Below are 23,827 nucleotides of genomic sequence, written 5' to 3' on the forward strand. Positions count from 1 at the left end.
CCCTTTTATCGAACTGAAGGCAACAATAATGCCGCAGGCCCCAAGCATTTCTCTGCACTTCCCTCTTCCCACCTCCTTCAATCCCTGTGGCTCTCGGCCTCTGTGTCTTGAACAAGTCTGAGGCCAGTTCCTGGAAGACCCCCCGATTGTAGGAATTCCAGTTCTGTTTTTACAGGCGGCGCGTGTTTATTGAACTGAGTGTTTCTTCCCCTCAAACATGTAAATGTTTATAAAAAAAGGTCAGAATCAGCTGGTTTGCCTCAGGGACTGGTGAGAGTGTTGGGGGGAGCAGGAAATGAGATTGTGATTTGGAGTCCGAGCTGGTTAGAATAAAAAAAAGGATACAACTCTGTTAAGAGGGAGTCTTGCCATTTGGTCTCCTTTTGTAAATACTCGCTGTTCGTGCCCTCCTTAAAGGGGAACTCTCTTTTATCGATGAGTATTTAATACATTTGTTTAAGGAGGGAGTCAAACAGCTGGAAGGGGTTTCCAGGAAATACGGTGATCCGTGTCATCGGGATTCATGTGGCTGCTCGTGCATTTGTGAACACATGAATAGGAGTTTGCCAAATATTTTTTCCTTGAAGACAGCCCCCTTTAAAACCGAGAATCTCACCGCCCAGGGTGATTGCTCCGACAATTGTTCCATCCCCTCTCTGCGGAGAAGCAACTGGACTCCACTCAACACTGCAATGAGATTATCAGAACACCCAGCTAAGAACAGCCTCCCGTGGTGGAATAGCCTGCTGGCCATTCTATTGCCTCGGCTCACACGTGGCGAATGGCTGCTTTCAGCGAGGCACCAGGGGGCAGCAAGCAACAGTGGAACTGTGTCCCAAAACTAAGAGATGAGCTTCATTTAGTTTTCAATTTGCGCACAGCAAGGTCCCACAGACAGCAATGTGACCAGATAATTTTTTTTTAGTGATGTTGGTTGAGGGATAAATGCTGGCTAGGAAACCGGGAAGAACTCCCCTGCTCTTCTTCGAAATAGTGCCGTGGGATCTTTTACGTTCACCTGAGAGAGCAGCCTGGGGTCACGTACAAAAGACGGCACCTCCTTCAGTGCAACCTCTGGAGTGGGGCTTGAACACACAGCCTTCTGACTCAGGCACGAGCACTACCACCGGCCGAGCCCGGCTGACATTAAGTGTACAAATGCACGCTGTCATAGTCTAAGTTCCCCACGTGGAACGAAATCCTCCTGTGACTGAACATAAAGCTGTGTTACTCTGCACAAATCAGGTTTTTGCACAATAGCGCCCGTTATGTGGACCCTAATTTAAGGAGGAAGTGCTGCCTTCATCAGACAACACCGGCAAATGGCTCCATTGGGAAGGACTTCCAGAGAGGACGGGACCAATAGGTCAAATATAAACAAAAAGTGCTGGAGAAACTCAGCAGGTCAGGCAGCATCTGTGAAGAGAGGAACAGAGTTTACGTTTCAGGTCGACGACCCTTCGTCAGAACTGGAAAAAAGCAGGACCTACCTATCAATTCATTCCATGAAAAGCGACGAGTTAAGATAGTAACTATAGGTTTTTATTGGCTAAATAACAGAGCCCACCCTCGTGGGTGATCGGTTCCAACAAGGAAGAATACTAGCCAAGCGGTCACCTTTATACCTGGGCAAGCAGGCGGAGCCATGGGCGGAGTCAGCTGAGGTATGCCTAGGTATAACAGCGTGCGTGGCAAGAGGTAACCTTGTGTAGTGATAACAACAGTGTAAACAGTGATAACAACAGTGTAGCAATAGTGAACGGTTGTGAACGGTAACAGTGGTTTACCACAATGGACACGTGGTCTTTGGCTCTAAAAATCTTTCGAAATGTGATCCAAAGTTACTTTTAAAAAGAGTCCACAAATGGACTTTTGTAGTGGATGCTAATTCTGACGTTTTTATGAATGAGACAGAAGTGTAAGGGTAGGTGAGAGTGGGGATATTTATGAATGAGACAGAGTGTAAGGGTAGGTGAGAGTGGGGATATTTATGAATGAGACAGAGTGTAAGGGTAGGTGAGAATGGGGATATTTATGAATGAGACAGAGGTGTAAAGGTAGGTGAGAGTGGGGATATTTATGAATGAGGCAGGGCATAAGCATGCCTGAATGAATTTATAACATTCAACTTCAATCTTGCAAAGTATTGTTTATATATTTCTATACACAGCGACTGATGCAGTCTGCACTTATCAGGGGTGTAAACCTGCCGAAATGCATATTGTACGGAAGCTGATTGGTACAGAAAATGTTGCTTCCAGTATCACAGCCGGCTGTGGTGCTGAGTGACTCAGGCGGGCTGAGAATGGTTATTAGTCTGACTCGGATATTTCCACAGGGACCTGTGCTCTCCTTTTTAACACCACTGGCGCATTTTCCAAAATGGGTTTATTTAATGACAGCTACCAAGGGGAAAGGAAGAAAGAACAAGCTGCATTTCTTTAGCCCCTTATCATACCTCACAAAGGCTGCGAAGAGCTTCACATGTAATGCTTTTGAGGTGCAGTTGTTAGAACGGATTCTTTTACCCTCAGTCTGGTTCAGTAAACACTGAGTCGAACAACTGGAGAATTCAAACGATTTATTATCCGCGGAGTCTTACTCTGATATATCGACACCGACTCCTGCAAGAGTCTGCGAATCCAACAGAGCAAGCAATTTGCCATACAGTGTGCTACATTATTATACTTGCATTTGAGAAGACATTAACACATCGTACATTCTGAGCCAATCCTGAGCTGTGCACGTATACATTTAATTTGATTTCCTGGCCTGGCAGTTTGAAATAAAGAAGTCACATTTAACTGAATGGGTTACAGTTAAGTAAATATCCTGGTAATGTGCTCACGATCACCTAAACATTATGGTAATGCATTTGCAATCATGGTAATGCGTTTTCTGATCGCCTATTGTCTGTATAACTTCTGCACACTGACTTATATTGTTCCTAACAGCAAGGTGTGACATTTGTGGGCGCCAGCCATATTAGCAGCCAAAGATGAGTTTAGCCTTTTTATTTTACTTCTTGCTGCCTTCGCAGTTTCTGGTTTCTATTTCCTTGACCTTGGTATTCTCACAGTCACTGTTCTGTAATCAGGCACGGCAGCCAATTTGCACACAGCAAGATCCCATAAACAGCAATTGGAGGAATAGCCCGTTAATCTGCGTTGAGTGCTGTTGGTTAAGGTAGGAAGATACTGGGAGAATAACATTTCAGAAAACATTTCCCTGATTACTTTTAGTACTTTTGGTCCTGTTCAGGTTTTTTTTGACTGCAATTCATGAAAAATCTCAGTACAGTAATTGTAAGAACTGATGCCTCCACATTATGAGACACTCCAGTAAATGGGAGGGAGGGGTGGGGGAAATTGGCATGTGTTTTAAGCTAGAGCATTGAGGGCCTATTTCCCAAATGTGGACCCAGGAATGCATGTCGGAAAACCTCGGGCACACTCTCCCCAATTTTCTGTCCATGTGCAGGAAGCGCACACGTTAAAAAAAAATCATCTTGTTCCTGCCCAGCTTATGTTTTAGAAGTTTACAGACACTTTGGGGGCATTCTGCCAGCCCTGGGGAGGTGGGTATGGAGGCGGAATTACCGGGAAAATGGCAGAATCTGGGACCCATCCCGTCCCCAACCCGCCTCCGTGCCATCTTCCCAGGAGGCGGGTACCCGAACCGCGCTGGGAGCCGCCTCCTCGAGGCGGGAAGGGGATTACTGCCAATTAACTGTCTGTTAACTGGTAGTTAATAGGCAGTTTTTTGAATAATCCCTATTTTGCCACCTAAAGTGTGGGCTTCCCGACGGCTCTGAACTTCGCCAGGGTCAGCGAGGCGAGCCATGGGTCTGCGGGGGTCGGAGGGGCCGAGATGTCCGGTGTGCAGGTGAGTGATGGGTGCAGTGTGTGAGGTGAGTGTGTGAGGTGAGTGTTGAGTATTTTAAAAGCTTTACTTACCTTTGCTTCTTCCTCCAGGCTTCATCCCTTCAGGTCTCGGGAGTCTCTCAGCTCACCGGCAGAGAAAGCAGAATGGCCGCTGCACTCTCAAAAGCTGCAGCCTTCTGCTTTCTGCTCAGGAAGGCTTTCTAATTGAGTCTTGAGTAAAGACGCAACTTAGAAGACAGATTGTCAGTGTGTGACAGCTTCACAGAGCGGTCAAACGATGACAATTTATCTGTCAAAAGCTCTTGACAGATGAAACGGCACTCACTGACGTCACCAGTAACCGGCTTTCCCTTAATTGGCCTGCTAAGCTTAACAAGGTCAATCAAGGGACAATAGTGTGGATTGGCCACAAGTCGATGGAGGCGGGACTAAACCCCGACAAGCAGCAGTCCCGCTTCCATCACGTCCCCATTGGCAAAATCACCCCCTTTGCCTAAAACCAAGACTGGGGGGGGGGGGGAAATAAACAACAAACAGGAGGCAGCCCCACCGTGCGGGGAGGTGGGGAGCTGATCAGCAAGTGAAAATTAATCGGACGAAGCGTTTTCGAAAAGAAGCGCTCAGCCCCTGGTGAGGCCATTGTATGTAGGAACCTTCGCGGCAGCATCTCCTGTAGGAGGTTCGGTGAGACCCGACCGCCGCTGGCCCAGGTTGTGCCGGTGCTGAGACCAGGAATTCCCACCTCACCGAGTTAGTGGCAGCTCTCGTTCACTCTGTGACTATTTTGCCCAGAGACAAGCATCTGCGAAACGTCAGTGATTGCACCAGTCGTCTGAACATTGACATTGATACATTCCAAAGTCAAAATCACGGCAGTTTTTACTGGCATCCTATTGTCAGAGTAAGATAATTGTAACCACTCGGTCCAGGCCGTTCTCTTTCCTGACATCCTGTCCTTCTGTTTCTATCATTTCTACTGTGTATCGTTTATCCTCCACTCTCCCACAAGGTCCAGACCTTGACAAAATAAAGTCTTTGACCTTTGCCCTGTCCCTTCGCTTTACGTATCCATTTACATCGGAGTCTGTTTTCCTGATGTGGCAAGCATCGGGTTTCTGATAGATTCCAGGACTTTCTAAAATAAATTTCCCTTTTCCGCAGCCTTGCGAGCAGAAAAAAGAAAAGGAAAAGAAAGACTTGCATTTCTATAGCGCCTTTCATGACCCACCTGACGTCCCAAAGCGCTTTACAGCCAATGAAGTACTTTTTGAAGTGGAGTCGCTGTTGTAATGTGGGAGTAGCCCAGTAATAAGTTCACTCTCAGGCACTGCCAAGGGCACCAGCAACGGATAACTTGATGCTGGGTCCTCTGACAGTCGCTGGGCGGAAAGCCATCCATTGAATTGGTGTACTGTGAGCGATGGGCGGGCTTCACTGTGTGGGGCAGTGTTGTCCAATCTGTTAGGCACCAGCCACATGTGGCTAATTGGGAATCCAGATGTGGCCAATTAGTAAATAAAAACTGAGTAATAGACACTGTTATTGGGCATGTCATCTCATTAATCAGTCACACAGCATATGCATGTGTACTTTAACCTTTTTGTGCACTGTGTTGATAAAATGGTAAGACGACAAGCAGAGTGCTTTCCAATCATAGTGTGTGCTGTACTTCCCGGTTACTGCTGCTTATTGGTTATCTGCTAAATTACTGTGTAACAGAGGTGAAAACACCAGAGTTCAGCACCATGGAAACACCAGCAACATTGTATGAAGAGGGGAGCAGTCATCGTGGTCAGCTCAACCAATCGGAATAATTTGCTCCAGGCCAGCAGAAGAAAACAAGCCCAGCCAATGATGAGCAGCTCCAACAGGGCATGTCACGGCAAAGGGCAAGCCACATCCAATCGTGTTCTGGATGGAGGAGAGCAGGGGCGGGTCTGGCGAGTCAATATTCTCAGCAGTCACTCTTGATGAAGTCAACGTACCGCTTGCAACTGCTGGACAAGAGGAACGGTCATTTATACATAGTAAAACGTCCCACGGCGCTTCACAGGAGAGTAAGTTGACACTGAGCCAAAGAAGAAGCTATTAGGACAGGTGACTAAAAGCGTGGTCAGAGGATTGTTTTAATGGTCAGAAGGTCTTAAAAGGGGGAGAGAGATGTGGAGCGGCAGCAAGGTTTAAGGAGGAAATTCCAGAACTTAGGAACTAGATGTCTGAAGGCACAGCCGCTACCGGCCAATGGGCGAAGGGAATGGGAGCTGTGCAAGAGGCCAGAATTGGAGGGTTGTAGTGATAAGGACGGGCAAGGCTATGGAGAGATTTGAACACAAGGATGAGAATTTTAAATTTGATGTGTTGACGGACCAGGAGCCATTGTAGTTCAGCGAGCACAGGGGTGATGGGTGAACGGGACTTGGTGCGAGTTAGGATACAGGCAGCGGAGTTTTGGATGAGCTCATGTTTATGGAGGGTGAATTCTGGGAGACCGGCCAGGAGTGCGTTGGAATAGTTGAGTCTGGAGGTAATAAAAGCATGGAAGAGGGTTTCATCAGTAGATGGGCTGAGGCAGGGGCGGAGACTGGTGATATTATGGAGGGGTGAGTAGGCGGTCTTTGTGATGGAGAGGTTATGGGGTCGGAAGCTCAGCGCAGGGTCAAATAGAAAGCCAATGCTTCGAACAACCTGCTTCAGCCTGAGAAAGTGGCCAGGGATGGGGATGGAATTAGTGGCGAGGGTCAAAGACAATGGCTTTGGTCTTTCCAATGTTTAATTGGAGGAAATTGTGGCTCATCCGGGACTGGATGTCAGACAAGCAAGTTGATAACACAGAAGCAGTGGAAGGATTAAGAGAAGTGGTGGTGAGGTAGAGTTGCGTGTCATGATCGTACATGTGGAACCTAATGTCATCTCTTTGGATGATATCGCCGAGGGGCAACATGTAGATGAGAAATAGGAGGGAACCAAGCATAGATCTTTGGGAGACTCCAGAGGTAACACTGCAGGAGCGGGAAGAGAAGCCATTGCAGGAGATTCTCTGGCTACGAATGGATAGGTAAGAGGGGAACCAGGCGAGGGCAGTCCCACTCAGCTGGGCAATGGAGGAGAGGCAATGGAGGAGGAGTGTATCAGAGGCTGCAGGGAAGTCGAGAAGGATGAGGTGAAATCGTGCACCATGATCACAGTCACAGAGGATGTCATTTGAGACTTAGTTTAGGACCATTTTCAGTGCTGTTGCAGGAGCAGAAACCTGTTTGGAGAGGTTCAAACATGGAATTGCGGGAAAGATGGGCATGGATTTGGGAGGAGGCAATATTTTCAAGAGCTTTGGAAAGGAAAGGGAGGTTGGAGATGGGGCGGTAGATAGCAAGGACAGAGGGCTCAAGGGTGGGTTTTTTGAGGGGGGGGATAATGGCAGATTTGAAAGGGGGGGGGGAAGTACCTGAGGAGAGAGAACCATTTACAATGTCAGCTTTCATGGGGACCAGGAAGGGAAGTTAGGATGGTCAGCAGTTTAGTGGGAATAGGGTTAAGAGAGAAGGAGATGGGTCTCAAGGACAAGATGAGTTCAGAGAGGCCATTAGGGAGATAGGAGAGAAACAAGAGGAAGATGTGGGTTCAGGGCTAAGGCAGAGGGCAACCTTGGGGGTTCCTAAAAACCAAGAAGGTGCACCAAGGTGTGTCATGTCTGATAAATGCATGCCAGAATTCCAAACTTTGGTGAAAGTTTTGCACAGAATGGTGGTAGATGTTCATTCAGTAAATATACGTGTGACGTGCGTTTACCTGTATTGTGTGTAAGGGGTTTACTACTAACTTTTAACGTGGTTAAAATGGTGTCGTCGTAACCGCACCTGTGGAGAGTCACTAAGGCCTATTTCCATCTCCGGAACATCGCTCGACTCCGCTCCTGCCTCAGCTCATCCGCTGCTGAAACCCTCATCCATGCCTTTGTTACCTGCAGACTTGACTATTCCAACGCACTCCTGGCCGGCCTCCCACTTTCTACCCTCCGTAAACTCTGCTGCCCGTGTCCTAACTCGCACCAAGTCCCGTTCACCCATCACCCCTGTGCTCGCTGACTTACATTGGCTCCTGGTTAAGCAACACCTCAATTTTAAAATTCTCATCCTTGTTTTCAAATCCCTCCATGGCCTCACCCCTCCCTATCTCTGTAATCTCCAGCCCCACAACCCTCTGAGATCTCTGCGCTCCTCTAAATCTGGCATCCTGAGTATCCTCGATTTTAGTTGCTCCACCATTGGCGGCCGTTGTAATGTATATACCTTTAAGGGGGGAACTATCTTTTACAGCTCATGTATACTGCAGTACCGGCAGTGACCACACCTGTATATAGCACTGAGTAGTAATCTGTACAGCTCAGTTCCCGTGTGAGCCACGTTGAGTAAACACCTGTTATACCGTTCTCCTGCAGTCTGTGTCTTATTATACACAGACACAACAGCCGTGCCTTAAGGCTCGAAGCTCTGGAATTCCCTCCCTAAACCTCTCCACCTCTCTACCTCTCCTTCCTCCTTTAAGACGCTCCTTAAAACCTACCTCTTTGACCAAGCTTTTGGTCACCTGCCCTAACATCTGCTTATGTAGCTCGGTAATGCTCCTGTGAAGCGCCTTGGGACGTTTTACTATGTTAAAGGCGCTATATAAATACAAGTTATGATTGTTGTTGTTCAGTCAATGGTTTCAATTAAACAAACAGGTGTGGGGAGGTGGGGGGGATGGGGTGATGCCATAGAGGGGTACTGCCAACCAGTAGCTATGAATAACAATAACCATCACCAGGTTTAACATTTGTATTGGCAAGACTGTGGACTAAAACCGGCATTGAACCCATTTCGCCAAGGGTGGGTTTTTACAACAGGAGGTTGCTTTACATGGCAGTCTTTATTTCAAGGTTGAATCTGTATGAATAGTACCCAGTCGGGAGTGTCGCCCACCCACAGGCACCAGCTCCCATTACTGTTGTGGAATGAAAGCTCTCAAACATATGCTGAGGTCACCCTAATTGGGAGGCTCAGGGGAGAAATGATAGGTTTCCATGAGGTATAGATAAGGTATAAAATTAACAGTGTTTATGATAATGTTATTCTTCAAAGATGGAAGGATTACCTTGTACGGAAAGTGCTGAGGATAACTCATCATTTGCCAAGCCAGTATCCAGCTTTGTGTTGTTTTTACACTGGTTCAATTGTTGCTTTTCTCGAACTTGGGATTCAAACCCTTTCCAGGTGGTGTCACCAGGGAAAGGGACAACACTCCTGACACGATCCTATGGGACATTGATGAAGATGAGGAAGCGCACAGAGCCAAGGACAGTTCCCTGAAGGGCTCTTGCTCACCTGCTGCAATAGGAGAGTCAATGTCAATCCTTCATGACCCAGTGTGAGGAAGCTGCTGACCTTTTGGGTTAAATCTTGTTGATTTGGATCTGGGACTTCTCTACAGTTTTCATCCCTCTTCTCTTGAAGGCAGTTACACTTGCCGGTGTATAGGCACCCTGCTCGTACCTTACCCATGTGGCAGCCAGTGTTGATAGGCAATTCAACCATGGGGGCATTTTGGTTGCACCCAATCCAATCCACAGAGATGCAGTTTCCAGCAGGGTCATTGCACGAAGATCAGGAGCAAAAGCCATGACTGATGTCTTTTCCCTAACCTAAAAAAACTTACATTTCTATAGCGCCTTTCATGACCACCGATCATCTCAAAGCATTTTACAGCCAATGAAGTACTTTTTGAAGTGTGGTCACTGTTGTAATGTGGGAAACGCGGCAGCCAATTTGCGCACAGCAAGCTCCCACAAACAGCAATGTGATTGATGTGCCTCAATAATTCCGAGACTCGAAGGTAGCAGAACAAAACAAGGCTTTTATTAACTTAGAACGAAACACGTAAGCGAGAGAGATGTCGTCCTTCTGGAGAGTGTGGCTAGACTGAAGCTAGCTTACAAACGGGGCCAGGTATGGGCGGAGCCCTACACACAGCACATTCCAGTATACAATACAGCACATTCCAGTACACAATACAATGAGGTCTGGGGGAAGGGAAATGACACTGAAACCGATCTCAGTCACAGGCAGTGATGAATGGAAATATTTCATCACAGTGATAATGATCAAATAAACTGTTTTTCTTATGTTGATTGAGGGATAAATATTGGCCAGGACACTGGGGATAACTCCCCTGCTCTTCTTCGAAATAGTGCCTTGGGATCTTTTACGTCCACCTGAGAGAGCAGACGGGGCCTCAGTTTAACGTCTCATCTGAAAGACGGCACCTCCGTCAGTGCAGCACTCCCTCAGCAGTGCACTGGAGTGTCAGCCTAGATTTATGTGCTCATGTCCTGTGGAGTGAGACTGTGAACCCGCAACCTTCTAGACTTAGAGGCGAGTGTGCTACCCACTGATCTATAGGTGACACTAGAGATACTGAGGCTAATTAGAGTGATACAGAAGAAAGCCATTTGACCCATTGTGCCTGTGCTCCCCACCACTGAGACTGGCTAACGCTGCACAAACCAGAAATCAATGGTCTGTGTTCCTCAATACCGCACCACGTGGCCTATTGAACCATGGAGCCATTGAGGGAGTCCCAGATCTTTATCATCCTATCGTGACATCCACACCAGAAGGCCAGGATTCCGCACCTTGTTGAATAAAATGAAAACGTGAAAAGCTACTGCTCTGAATTAATGTGGAATGTTGAGAAAATGGGGGCAATTTTAACCTAATACACCTGTCGGGAAACTGATGTGAATCGGGTGCGACGCTGGGTTTTATACCGTGCAGATTGAAGTCAGTGGAGAGTAATATCGGCCGGAGTGTAAAACCGGCCTTCCACCCGATCCCGTGGGTTTCCTGTCCGATAAGTTAGGTTAACATTATCCTCAATGGCTCCACTTTCGCTTCAGGGCTGCCATAAGGGGAGGCCATTGAGAAGGAATCCATTAAATGAGATATAGACAGTTTAAAATGCCAGGAGTTTGCCTTTAAAAGAAGAACGTTGACACATGTAGTACTTTAAATATTGTAAACATTAGTTTCCAACCAGGGAAGGAGAACAGGAATCAAGTGGTTATTTTGGGATGTTTATATTCATGCTGGGTGCCTCACCCTACTTCCTCCATTGCCACCACTGCACATAAAGAAGCCAAGTTTGACTTCAGCCCATGGAACCTCTTTGATTTATGGCTCCCAGCTGTGCAAAGTAAGCCCATGGATCTTTGTGCCACTGTGTCGTGCCAAAACCAGACAATGCTGGAAATAGGATACTTTGGGTATTTAGCACTCGATTGAAGATTGTCAGTACTGGGAAATGGGAACATTTTCCCATTGTGCAACTTGGTCAGCACTTCCAGGTCAGTGTAGGTTGGATGCAAAGTAAAGCATCCTTCACATTGTCTTGACAACATGCCTCAATTGAACCTCAGATAGATCCCCCACCCCGCACTTTTCTGTATCATGTGATATTTTCACTCCCCACGCCAGCCTTTCTGAGCGTGAGTTATCATTTAGTGCTGAATTGTGGGCAGTTTTTTGCTGTGGATCAGTGGCCGTTAGGAACCCCATTGAGACCGGCCCAAAGTCATCTGATATAAAACCCTTTCAGTCGGCTCTGCCAAAGGCTCTGTGGGTTCGTCCAATGAGCATTTGAGCCGTACAATCGGAAAGGCTCCCGGATCCAAACCCTGGCCTGTGCTGCATTAGGTGTTGTCAGGCTAAGCCAAACATTAAGAAACTTGTCACCATGTTTGACCCTGAGTTTAGTTTCAGACTCCATGGCCCAGAAATTCGGGTCGGGGGCTTCCCGCGGGTGTAAGCCCCCGACCTGCACTTACCTTGCGCACCGGCAGTTGAGCTGTAGGGCCCCGTGGAATTCCGCTCCGGGGCCTGGCCCAGCTGCCAGTGCGCTGTGCTTGCATGTCCCAGGGGCGCAGTTAGTGCGATGCGTCCCCTGGGATCACGTGAGCCATGGGCAGCCAATCGGAGGAGGGAAAAGCCCATTCATAAGATTGATAGGAAGACCTGTCAAAACTTATAAATACTACGGCCCCAAAATAGCAGTAAACCTTCAAATATTTTTTTTTTTAAATCACACTTTTTAAATAAACTATAAATTCCATTAAATAACTATTTTAAACAATAATTAAAATTTTTGAAAAAAATAATTTTATATTCTAACGGGGCTAAAAATAAACTTACCTTGCTTTAAAGTATTTAAAAATAATAAACCTGTGGAAAAAATGTTTTAATTTTAATTAATTGACCACTTACCTTGTAAAAAGCAGGCCTTACGCCTGCTTTTTACATTTCTAAATACTGCAGGCTTACGATCCCGGGAAAACCTGCAAAAAAAACCTAAGTTCGATGCGCACGCATAGCCTCTCCTGCGTGCGCGTTTGACCTCTGAACCTCTTCGTTCAGAGGATCGGAAGTGCCGGTTTCCCGCGCATGCGCAGTGCGTGCAGAAAACCGGCACTTCCATTCGGCCTACGGGTGAGTACCCCGTGCGTACTCACCCGGGGAGAGCCGAATTTCTGGGCCATTATCCCTTCCAACACAAAGAAATGCTCACTTCTACTTTCACAACCGTGACCGCCTCTGACTCTATCCCTGCCCCATCTCTAGTGAAGCCCTCAATAAATGCCTTTGTCACCTCCAGACTTGACTACTCCAACTCGATCTTTGTTGGTCTCCAACTTGTGCAAAATTCTGACACACTTCCTGTCCTGCACTAAATCCCGCTCATCCATCACACCTGCCCTCCATAACCTACACCTCCAACTTTAAATCCATTGTCCTCATCTTTAATCCTTCCATGGCTTTGCCCTACCCTATCTCTGCAACCTTCTCCAGCCTATATATCCCCCCTAAAAACGTATTATTCCTCTGACTCCTGCCTTTAGTGCGTCCCTCCCTTCCTGCCTCCATGGCGACAGATTCCTACTTTCTGGAATTCTCTCCATACATCTCTCGACTTCCCCTTCCTCCTTCACAGAGCTCCTCAAAATCTATTTCTTCGCCCAAGCCTTTGGTCACCTCTCCCGCTCTATCCCTTCCTGGCTCTGTGTCTGTTCTCCTTATGCCTCTCTGTCAATTGCCTTGGGGTGTTCTTTACATTAAAGACGTTCTATAAATGCAAGCTGGTGTTGGTTTTGAAGTAGCAGCAGGAGTGCTATAATTGACCCCTGGGCCGGGGGAGGGAGGAAACCAGTATGGGTTGCTCTTCCTGATCACTATCCAGTGACTTTTGTTGTATGCGCACCCATGTGGAAATTGGATGAGGACTAGACCACATTTGGCTCTGATGCCTCGTGTGGTTGAGTATTGAGTTGAGAAAAAGATTGGCGAAGTCAAACGTAGGTCCCTTGCAGTCAGAATCAAGGGGATTTATAATGGGGAACAAAGAAATGGCAGACCAATTAAATACATATTTTGGTTCTGTCTTCACAAAGCAGGACACAAATAACCTCCCAGAGATGTCGGGGAACATAGGGTCTGATGAGAGGGAGGAACTGAAAGAAATCAGTATTTGTAGGGAAATGGTGTTAGGGAAATTGACGGGATTGAAGGCCGATAAATCCCCAGGGCCTGATAATCTACATCCTAGGGTACTTAAGGAAGTGGCCCTAGAAATAGTAGATGCATTGCTGATCATCTTCCAACATTCGATGGAATCTGGAACAGTATCCATGGATTGGAGGGTAGCTAATGTTACCCCACTATTCAAAAAAGGTGGTAGAGAGAAAACGGGGAATTACAGACCGGTAAGCCTGACATCGGTAGTGGGGAAAATGCTAGAGTTCATTATAAAAGATGTAATAGCAGAGCACTTGGAAAACAGTGACAGGATCGGACAAAGTCAACATGGATTTACAAAAGGTGAATCGTGCTTGACTAATCTACTGGAATTTTTTGAGGATGTAACTGGTAAAATAGATAAGGGAGAACCAGTGGATGTGGTGTATTTGGACTTTCAGAAGGCTTTCGATAAGGTCCCGCATAAGAGATTAGCGTGTAAAGTTAAGGCACATGGGATTGGGGACAAGGTATTGACTTGGATAGAGAACTAGTTGGCAGACAGAAAGCAAAGAGTTGGAATAAACGGGTCTTTTTCCGAGTGGCAGGCAGTGACTAGTGGGGTACTGCAGGGATCGGTCCTTGGACCCCAGCTATTCACAATATATATTAATGATCTAGACAAGGGAACTAGATGTAATATCTCCAAGTTTGCAGACAACACAAAGCTGGGTGGGCGTGTGTGCTGTGAGGAGGATGCCGAGAAACTCCAGGATGATTTGGACAGGTTGGGTGATTGGGCAGAAGCATGGCAGATGCAATATAACGTGGATAAATGCGAGGTTATCCACTTTGGTGGCAAAAACAGGAAGGCAGATTATTATCTGAATGGCAATAGATTGGGAGAAAGGGAAGTGCAATGAGACCTGGGTGTCCTTGTGCGCCAGTCGCTGAAGGTAAGCATGCAGGTGCAGCAGGCGGTTAAGAAGGCTAATGGTATGTTGGCCTTCGTAGCGAGAGGGTTTGAGTACAGGAACAAGGATGTCTTGCTGCAGTTGTACAGGGCCTTGGTGAGACCACACCTTGAGTATTGTGTGCAGTTTTGGTCGCCTTATCTGAGGAAGGGTGTTCTTACCATGGAAGGAGTTCAGTGAAGATTCACCAGGCTGATACCGGGGATGGCAGGAATGACGTATGAGGAGAGATTGGGTCAATTGGGCTTATACTCGCTGGAATTTAGAAGAATGAGAGGGGATCTCATTGAAACTTATAAAACTCTGACAGGACTGGACAGACTAGATGCAGGAAGGATGTTCCCGATGGTGGGGGAGTCCAGAACCAGTGGTCACAGTCTAAGGATAAGGGGTAGGCCATTTAGGACAGAAATGAGGAGGAATTTCTTCACCCAGAGAGTGGTGAACCTGTGGAATTCTCTACCACAGAAGGCAGTAGAGGCCAATTCATTAAATATATTCAAGAAGGAGTTGGATATATTTCTTAAGGCTAAAGGGATCAAGGGATATGGGGAGAAAGCAGGGACAGGGTACTGAGTTTGGATGATCAGCCATGATCGCATTGAATGGCGGAGCAGGCTCGAGGGGCCGAATGGCCTACTCCTGCTCCTATCTTCTATGTTTCTATGTTTCTATGTTTCTATTCCGCCAACTGTCATTCTCAAGGGTCACGCATGAGAATGGCAACTAAAGTGAAGAGCCTTCGAGTGACGAGAGCCCACGGTACGCCAGAAAAGAGCCATCAGGAGGAAGAGGGGCGGGAGAGGAAATTGGGCAGAAGAGAAATCGAAACCCTTACAAAGTGCGAAGGGCGCGGTTTGGATGCAGGGCCCAGAAGTGGGAGGTCAGGGGTTATGACATTAAAGCAATATTATGGCACAATCAAAGAAAGATGTGGACTTAAAACTCAAGGGCCCAGATGACATTTTAGGTTTTACTGAATCCCTTCTCCCATTTTTCGGATGAGACGTTAAACCGAGGCCCCGTCTGCTCACTCAGGTGGATGTATAAGATCCCACGGCCACTATTTCGAAGCAGAGCTGGGGGAGTTCTCCCCGGTGTCCTGGCCAATATTTATCCCTCAATCACCATCACTAAAAACAGATTATCTGGTCTCATTATCACATTGCTGTTTGTGGGAGCTTGCTGTGCACAAATTGGCGGCCGCGTTTCCAACAGTGACTACATTTCAAAAAAGTGCTTCATTGGCTGTAAAGCTTTGGGACGTCCTGATGCCGTGAAAGGCGCTATATAAATGCAACTCTTTCTTTTTTATCTTTATTTCACGAGTAACGAATAAGGAAAGCTCTGTGACTGGGAGTAGCTCTGGGCTGTGTGGTGAGATTGTCAGCTGCCTTCAAATTGTTTCCAGATGAGGCGAGTGTGCTGTTCGCTGGTGCTGGCTGAAGCACGCCGAGACAGCCAAAGCCTCAATGGAGCAGAATTCTCAACTTCACTTCCGAAAGATGTGCAACCAAAGGAAAACTAGTGAGGGGAAAACAAAATCGCATAATTTCACTCTTTCATTTGCACGGAAAGTTACACACGTTAGGGATATAAGGACGCTTCTAGGAACAGCAAAGGCCATTGGGCCCAACAAGCAGTTCCCTTTAATAACAAGCGAAAACGCTGGAAAAACTCAGCAAGCCAGGCAGCATCGGTGGAGAGAGAAACAGAGTTAACGTTTCAGGTCGAAGACCTTTCGTCAGAACTGGAAAAAAAAGCAGGAAAAGGAACAGATTTTAAAGCAAGTTTAGGGGCTGGGAAATGGGGGAGGGGATGAAAGAACAAAAGGGAAGGTCTGTGATAGGATGGAAGGCAGGAAAGGTTAAGAGGCATTAAGAGATATTAAAGGCAAGAGGAGATGGTAATGGGACAGGTTAAGAGACAAAGGATGGCTCTAGATGGAGTGTGAATTGCGCTGGCAGAGTGAGGGACAGCTGCCATGTGGGAGGGAAGAAAAGAAAAAAAAGCACAAACAAAAAGTGTGGATAAAAAATATAAATGTGATGGGGGCCCAGGTTATGATCTGAAATTGTTGAGCTCTATAAAGTAGATCCCTTTGTTTGACATTACAGATAAAGTCGACCGTGGAGCTCCCTATGATTATAAGGCACACAAATCCCAATGGTGTGTGCTGCAGGGAAGGCCAGGAAATTGGGTGAGTAGGTTGTAAATCAGAACCTCACCTGATTCTAAATCTTGCGATACTTTCAAATGTGGGATGTAAGCTGTGGCACCAACCATGTGAGGGGCTAACTGAAGGGCCAAATCTCGTGCACGCTCGCAATGCTTTGATAGTATTGTCAGCCCAGTTAAAACGGGCACTGGAGCCAAGGCACTGTCTGACCATCGAGAGTTAAATTCCTGGAGGGTGTCGTATTATCTTTACTGTCCCAGTAGGAGTTCGTTTATTGCTGCTTTTTGGAGTCGTTTTGCTGTGTTTTTATAGCGGACTTCCTTTTTGCTTTAGTGAGCTGTTTTTTTTTTACATTTTATTTTCCATCCCCGTTCTTTTCGCAACAGCCTATTGCTGCCAACTGCAAATCTGTTTCCAGCAGCTGCATATCTGAAGAAGGGATTATTTCCCTGGCACTCAGAGATTTAGAAGAGGAAGAGAATTATCAGAGGTGGATGCAGTTACACCTGAGGTGACCTGCCTTCATCTGCCCTTACCCCAGGAGCAATGTTCCCTCTAATTTGTTTTCCTGCGCGCGGTCCCTTTAACTGGCTGCGTGGCCCATTCAAATTTTCACGCATGCACGGTTTCTTCCATATAAAAGCCGATGAGCGGCCTACGCGGGACCTTCAGACTGTGCAGCTTAACGGGAACGTTGCCCAGGAGCCTGGTCTACAGACTCCTTATGTGGCTCGAAGTCAAATTTTGTTTGATAACGCGCCTGCGAAGCGCCTTGGGAAGTTTTACTACGTTAAAGGTGCTATATAAATACAAGTTGTTGTTGTTGAATAGCTGAGGAGGTCAGAAGTACTTCAGCTTTGGAGACCCCTCCAGAATGTTTAAGGGAACATGTTAGTTAGGGCTCCCTTGTAACTGAGGTAACATGCCTATATACTATGAGACGTGCTGCCCATGTGCACGGTGTGTGACGTAAAAAAACTACTAGGCACTTGGTCTAAGCGTTAAACAAAGCTTTAATCAACTGTTTTACAACATGGAGGTCTAATTATGTCCTTCACTAGCTCCTGTTAAGAATGTCCTGCGCAAGCTGGGCCCGTGCCCGAGTAGTTATACTCTCCCTGGACAGCGCCACCCGCAGGCTATTCAGTATCATTTCATAAGTCTTTCTTTCATGAATGGCTGATTCATGTCAGTGTGCCTGTGTGTTACTTAGTGAATGAGTGAATAAAAACCTTGGGAATTGAGGCTAGAATATGGGACTGGATAAGAAGTTGACCTGGAGTTTTACTTGTGTTCCTCCCCCTTTCTACCAGCTTGCTCCCTTCCGCCTAATCCTGGAGATGTTGGCTGCATTCACTGGCACTGGCTGCCCTCTGGTATCTTGCTTACGTGGCCGTTCTTCATGCGTGAACCCAGATAGTTAGGGTCAGTAGACTGTTTAACCTTGGGGGCATCACAAGACTGTTGCTCTCTTCACCCCGTGTTTTCAGATGCACACGTCTAGTGTAGGACAGCAATCAGGAGTAGGAACACTGTCCAAATTTCCCCTCCTTAACCCAGGCGCACCGAGCCCAGTGTAGCATCACTACTGCCTGCCCCAGCTGGTTGAATCTGAGACCTAAACAGTCCGAATGGCTCGATTATATGCAGGGTAAACTCACTGAAACATCATAGGTTCCAAATGATCCGAGACCACCGTCTGCCCTTTCAGGTAGATGTCGAAGAAGAGCAGGGGAGTTCTCCCCAGCATCCTGGCCAATATTTATCCCTCAGTCAACATCACTAAAAGAAACAGATTATCTAGACATCATCACATTGATGTTTGTGGGAGCTTGCTGTGCGCAGATTGGCGTTGCCTACGTTACAACAGTGACTACACTTCAAAAGTACTTCATTGGCTGTAAAGCACTCTGGAACGTCCTGAGGCTGTCAAAGGCACGATAGAAACATAGAAACATAGAAGATAGGAGCAGGAGTAGGCCATTCGGCCCCTCGAGCCTGCTCCGCCATTTAATGAGATCATGGCTGATCATCCAAACTCAGTACCCTGTCCCTGCCTTCTCCCCATATCCCTTGATCCCTTTAGCCTTAAGAAATATATCTAACTCCTTCTTGAATATATGAATTGGCCTCAACTGCCTTCTGTGGTAGAGAATTCCACAGGTTCACCACTCTCTGGGTGAAGAAATTCCTCCTCATCTCTGTCCTAAATGGCTTACCCCTTATCCTTAGACTGTGACCCCTGGTTCTGGACTCCCCCGCCATCGGGAACATCCTTCCTGCATCTAGTCTGTCTAGTCCTATTAGAATTTTATAAGTTTCAATGAGATCCCCTCTCATTCTTCTAAACTCCAGCGAGTATAAGCCCAATCGACCCAATCTCTCTCATACATCATTCCTGCCATCCCAGGTATCAGTCTGGTGAATCTTTGCTGCACTCTCTCCATGGCAAGAACATCCTTCCTCAGATAAGGTGACCAAAACTGCACACAATACTCAAGGTGTGGTCTTACCAAGGCCCTGTACAACTGCAGCAAGACATCCTTGCTCCTGTACTCGAATCCTCTCGCTGTGAAGGCCAACATACCATTTGCCTTCTTAACCGCCTGCTGCACCTGCATGCTTACCTTCAGCGACTGGTGCACAAGGACACCCAGGTCTCATTGCACTTCCCCTTTTCCCAATCTATTGCCGTTCAGATAATAATCTGTCTTCCTGTTTTTGCCACCGAAGTGGATAATCTCACATTTATCCACATTATACTGCATTTGCCATGCATCTGCCCAATCACCCAACCTGTCCAAATCATACTGGAGTTTCTCTGCATGCTCCTCACAGCACACACGCCCACCCAGCTTTGTGTCATCTGCAAACTTGGAGATATTACATCTAGTTCCCTCGTCTAGATCATTTATATATATATTGTGAATAGCTGGGGTCCTAGCACCGATCCCTGCGGTACCCCACTAGTCACTGCCTGCCACTCGGAAAAAGACCCATTTATTCCAACTCTTTGCTTCCTGTCTGCCAACCAGTTCTCTATCCAAGACAGTACCATACCCCCAATCCCGTGTGCTTTATCTTTGCACGCTAATCTCTTATGCGGGACCTTATTGAAAGCTTTCTGAAAGTCCAAATACACCACATCCACTGGTTCTCCCTTATCTATTCTACCAGCTACATCCTCAAAAAATTCCAGTAGATTAGTCAAGCATGATTTACCTTTTGTAAATCCATGTTGACTTGTCCGATCCTGTCACTGTTTTCCAAGTGCTCTGCTATTTTATAATGGACTCTAGCATTTTCCCCACTACCGATGTCAGACTTACCGGTCTATAATTCCCCGTTTTCTCTCTACCACCTTTTTTAAATAGTTGGGTTACATTATCTATATTCCAATCCATGGGAACTGTTCCAGAGGCTATAGAATTTTGGAAGATGACCAGCAATGCATCTACTATTTCTAGGGCCACTTCCTTAAGTACCCTAGGATGTAGATTATCAGGCCCTGGGGATTTATCGGCCTTCAATCCCATCAATTTCCCTAACACCATTTCCCTACAAATACTGATTTCATTCAATTCCTCCCTCATTAGACCCTATGTTCCCCGACATCTCTGGGAGATTATTTGTGTCCTCCTTTGTGAAGACAGAACCAAAGTCTTCCATTTCTTTGTTCCCCATTATAAATTCCCCTGATTCTGACTACAAGGGACCTGCGCTTGACTTCACCAATCTTTTTCTCTTCACATATGTATAGAAATCAGTTTTTATCTTCCCTGCAAGCTTACTCTCATAATCTATTTCCCCCCTCTAAATGCAAGTCTTTCTATATTTTTCTTTTCTAAATGACCTTCTTTGGTAACTTATTCCACTTTGTGTAGTAAAATGTTACTCCTGACTTTTCCTTTTACTCCTAATCTCCTCATTTTTAACTTGTTGCCCCTGGTAACAACCCTTCACCTTGAACCGTTTCCTTCTTAGAAGTGTCAGCAGTATTTAAAAAAAAAAAATTCTCCTCTTATCTCTGCACTCCTGAAGACTTGCTGGGATTTGGTTCTGCCTGATACCTCACCCAAGGAGCCATCCCTTTATGGGTGGGCCTGTACAGCGAGCATCGATGGACTACTCGGTCATGGCGCCCAGCACACCCGATGCTGCCCTCACCCACTCTCCACGTACTTTACAGCAGAAGCCGCGAGACGGCTTGATCAGAGCCCTGAGGCTTCGGCGGAACTGCTCAGTACAAACACTTTCCTTCTACAGTTGTGGGGCGGCGTGCGGAAAAGCATGTTTTGAACCAGCATGCGTTCTTATCTTATAATGAGGATGAGATAAAGTCTGATAACGGACTCAGTGTGAAAGTGAGGCCTTGGGAAGTGAACACAAATCTCCACAGCAAAATAAAAAAAGATACATTTTTGATTTAATTAAAAGTTGGTCTTAATTTAGGGGTTCGAGCCAAGAATTGATAAGCATTTATTATTCTGAGATAAGATGTAGCTTTTTTTCCGAGCAATTTGATACTGAAGTAATCTTTAGCTGCTGCGGCTGATAATCAATCGCACCATCAGTGGATGGGTTCCATGTGTTCAGGGACCTATTGCCAGCCATAAATTTTTGCAAATAGTTGACGCAGACTGGAGGGGGTGGTGGGGTGGGGGGGTGGGGGAGCGGCAGGGAAATCCGCTGCCAGTCTCTCAACAGATTGAGCACCGACCCTCGCACTGGCAGTGCGAGTTCATCCCCTTGCCCTACATCACTCCAGCTTCCTGCACCTCGCAAACAAACGAGGACATGTAGGACTGAGAAGTCTCAGGATAAGGGGTCGGCTATTTAGGACTGGGATGGGGAGAAATTTCTTCACTCAGAGGGTGGTGAATCTTTGGAATTCTCTACCCCAGAGGGGTGTGGAGGCTCCGTCGTTGAGTATATTCAAGACAGAGATCGATAGATTTTTGGGCACTAAGGGAATCAAGGGATATGGAGAAAGGGCGGGAAAGTGGAGTCGATGTAGAAGATCAGTCAAGATCTTATTGAATGGCGGAGCAGGCTCGAGGGGCCGTACGGCCTACTCCTGCTCCTAATTCTTATGTTCTTATAGCACAGAGGAGCCCTTGTTAACATCACCTCTGTTATTAAATGGTGTTTATGCTGGGGTAATCGTGCCCCTCTTTACTGCCTTCCTATCCTGTAGGTGCTGACTCTTGCACTGGCTGCCCTCTCTTCCCACACTAGTGGCACCCGGCTACCGACCATAGAGCACATATACCAGAAACGCTGTCTACGGAGGTCACGGTCCATCATCAAAGACCCTACCCACCCCAGCCACAGTCTGTTCGCCCTCCTGCCATCTGAGAGACGCTACAGATGCATTCGCACCCGTACGACCAGATTTAGGAACAGCTTCTTTCCCAGGGCTGTCATCCTACTGAACTCCACAAATAAACTCTAAAGCCTGCACATCTGCCAATGCACTTTATTATGGTTATGTTTATGTTAATATACTACAAGCCAAATGTATGTTGAATGTTTAAATGTCTTAATCCAAATGTACACTCCCGGGAGCCGCAAGCCTACATTTCGTTGTACTGCACATGTGCACTAACAATGACAATAAAAGTTGTTGATTTGATTTGATTTGATTTGATTTGATTCTTCAGGTTTGAGCCTGAACGGTTACTGTTGCAGGTTGTTTGGCAGCCTAGCCCAATTCAGTCTTTGCCCGTTTTCCACACGGCCACACTATCTAGCAGGAGTCATTGTAGAGCCATCAGGACCAAGAACACTCACTTTACTTTCTCTTTCGGAGCACAGGAACAGGAGGAGGCCATTCAGCCCCTCGAGCCTGTTTAATTAGATCATGGCTGATCTGTACCTCAACTCCATTTATCCACCTTAGACCCATATCCCTTGATACCCTTACCTGATAAAAATCTGTCCATCTCAGTCTTGAAAATTTCAATTCCCCCGGCATCCACAGCCTTTTGGGGAGCGAGTTCCAGAATTCCACTACCCTTTGTGTGTGGAAAAAAATGCTTCCTGATTTCAGTCCTGAATGGCCTAACTCTAATTTTAAGATTGTGCCCCCTTGTTCTGGAATCCCCCACAGGAGGAAACTGAGCTAGGACCGGACACAGAGGTGAATTGTTCTCCACCCCCTCCACTACAGTGGCTGCAGTGTGTACCATCTACAAGATGCACTGCAGCAACTCGCCAAGACTCCTTCGGCAGCACCTCCCAAACCCGCGACCTCTTCCACCTAGAAGGACAAGGGCAGCAGGCGCATGGGAACACCACCACCTCCAAGTTCCCCTCCAAATCACACACCATCCTGACTTGGAAATATATAGAGAGAGCAATAATATCAAAAAATAAAAATGTTATGGAAACAGAAACAGTTGAAATCTGGTCAGCACGGTGGCATAGTGGTTAGCACTGTTGCCTCACAGCGCCAGGGACCCGGGTTCAAATCCGGCCTCGGGTGACTGTCTGTGTGGAGTTTGCACATTCTCCCCGTGTTTGCGTGGGTTTCCTCCGGGTGCTCCGGTTTCCTCCCACAGTCCAAAGATGTGCGGGTTAGATTGATTGGCCATGATAAAAATTGGCCCTTAGTGTTAGGGGGGATTAAATACGTGGGGTTACGGGGATAGGGCTTGGGTGGGATGGCTGTCGGTGTAGGGACCGGGTGCTAGGGTTTGGATGATCAGCCATGATCTCGTTGAATGGCGGAGCAGGCTCGAAGGGCCGAATGGCCTACTCCTGCTCCTATCTTCTATGTTTCTATGTTAGCTACATTAAATAAAGCTTTCTGAATAATATCCAAAAAAAAAGGGATTTTATTGTTATTTTTTCGTATTTTCAACTGTTTCTTTTTGTGGAATGTGGATGATTTTCTCACAGATCTGAGAATTACGTATGCTGTTTCACTTAAGAAAAGCACAGATACAATTTGGACTTTTACATTTGATTTTAGTTGAGGAGGTTCCAAAGATTGTATAAAATAAATATGAAAACTGTAAAATATTTTTTAAAAATTAATCACTGCTTGAAAATCACCTTTCGCTAAGCAAGTTCAAGAAAATTCATGATCACAGTTTTTGTGAAAATATTGTATAAAAAATGTAAAATATCTTTTGTGCTGAAAAGCTTTTATTCCTTTCATAAAATAACGTTGAATTCAGTGAACACACACGTCGCAGCTTCAGACTTGTAGTTTAGAACTTCTTACGTGGCAAAACTGAGCATTTG

The 23,827-nt window shown here is 46.4% G+C and overlaps 1 long non-coding RNA gene across 1 annotated transcript; it reads left to right on the forward strand.

Annotated features, from left to right (window-relative positions):
• The first annotated feature begins 5,670 nt into the window (after positions 1-5,670).
• Positions 5,671-22,178, forward strand: LOC147103618 (uncharacterized). The gene is made up of 3 exons (XR_015072387.1): positions 5,671-5,941; positions 16,515-16,597; positions 21,774-22,178. It is a non-coding gene; the product is annotated as an uncharacterized LOC147103618 (long non-coding RNA).
• Positions 22,179-23,827: the final 1,649 nt, after the last annotated feature.

The sequence above is a fragment of the Somniosus microcephalus genome, chromosome 19, assembly GCF_052327205.1.
Source record: "Somniosus microcephalus isolate GS21.2 chromosome 19, FLI_Smic_1.0, whole genome shotgun sequence".
NCBI lineage: Eukaryota > Metazoa > Chordata > Chondrichthyes > Squaliformes > Somniosidae > Somniosus > Somniosus microcephalus.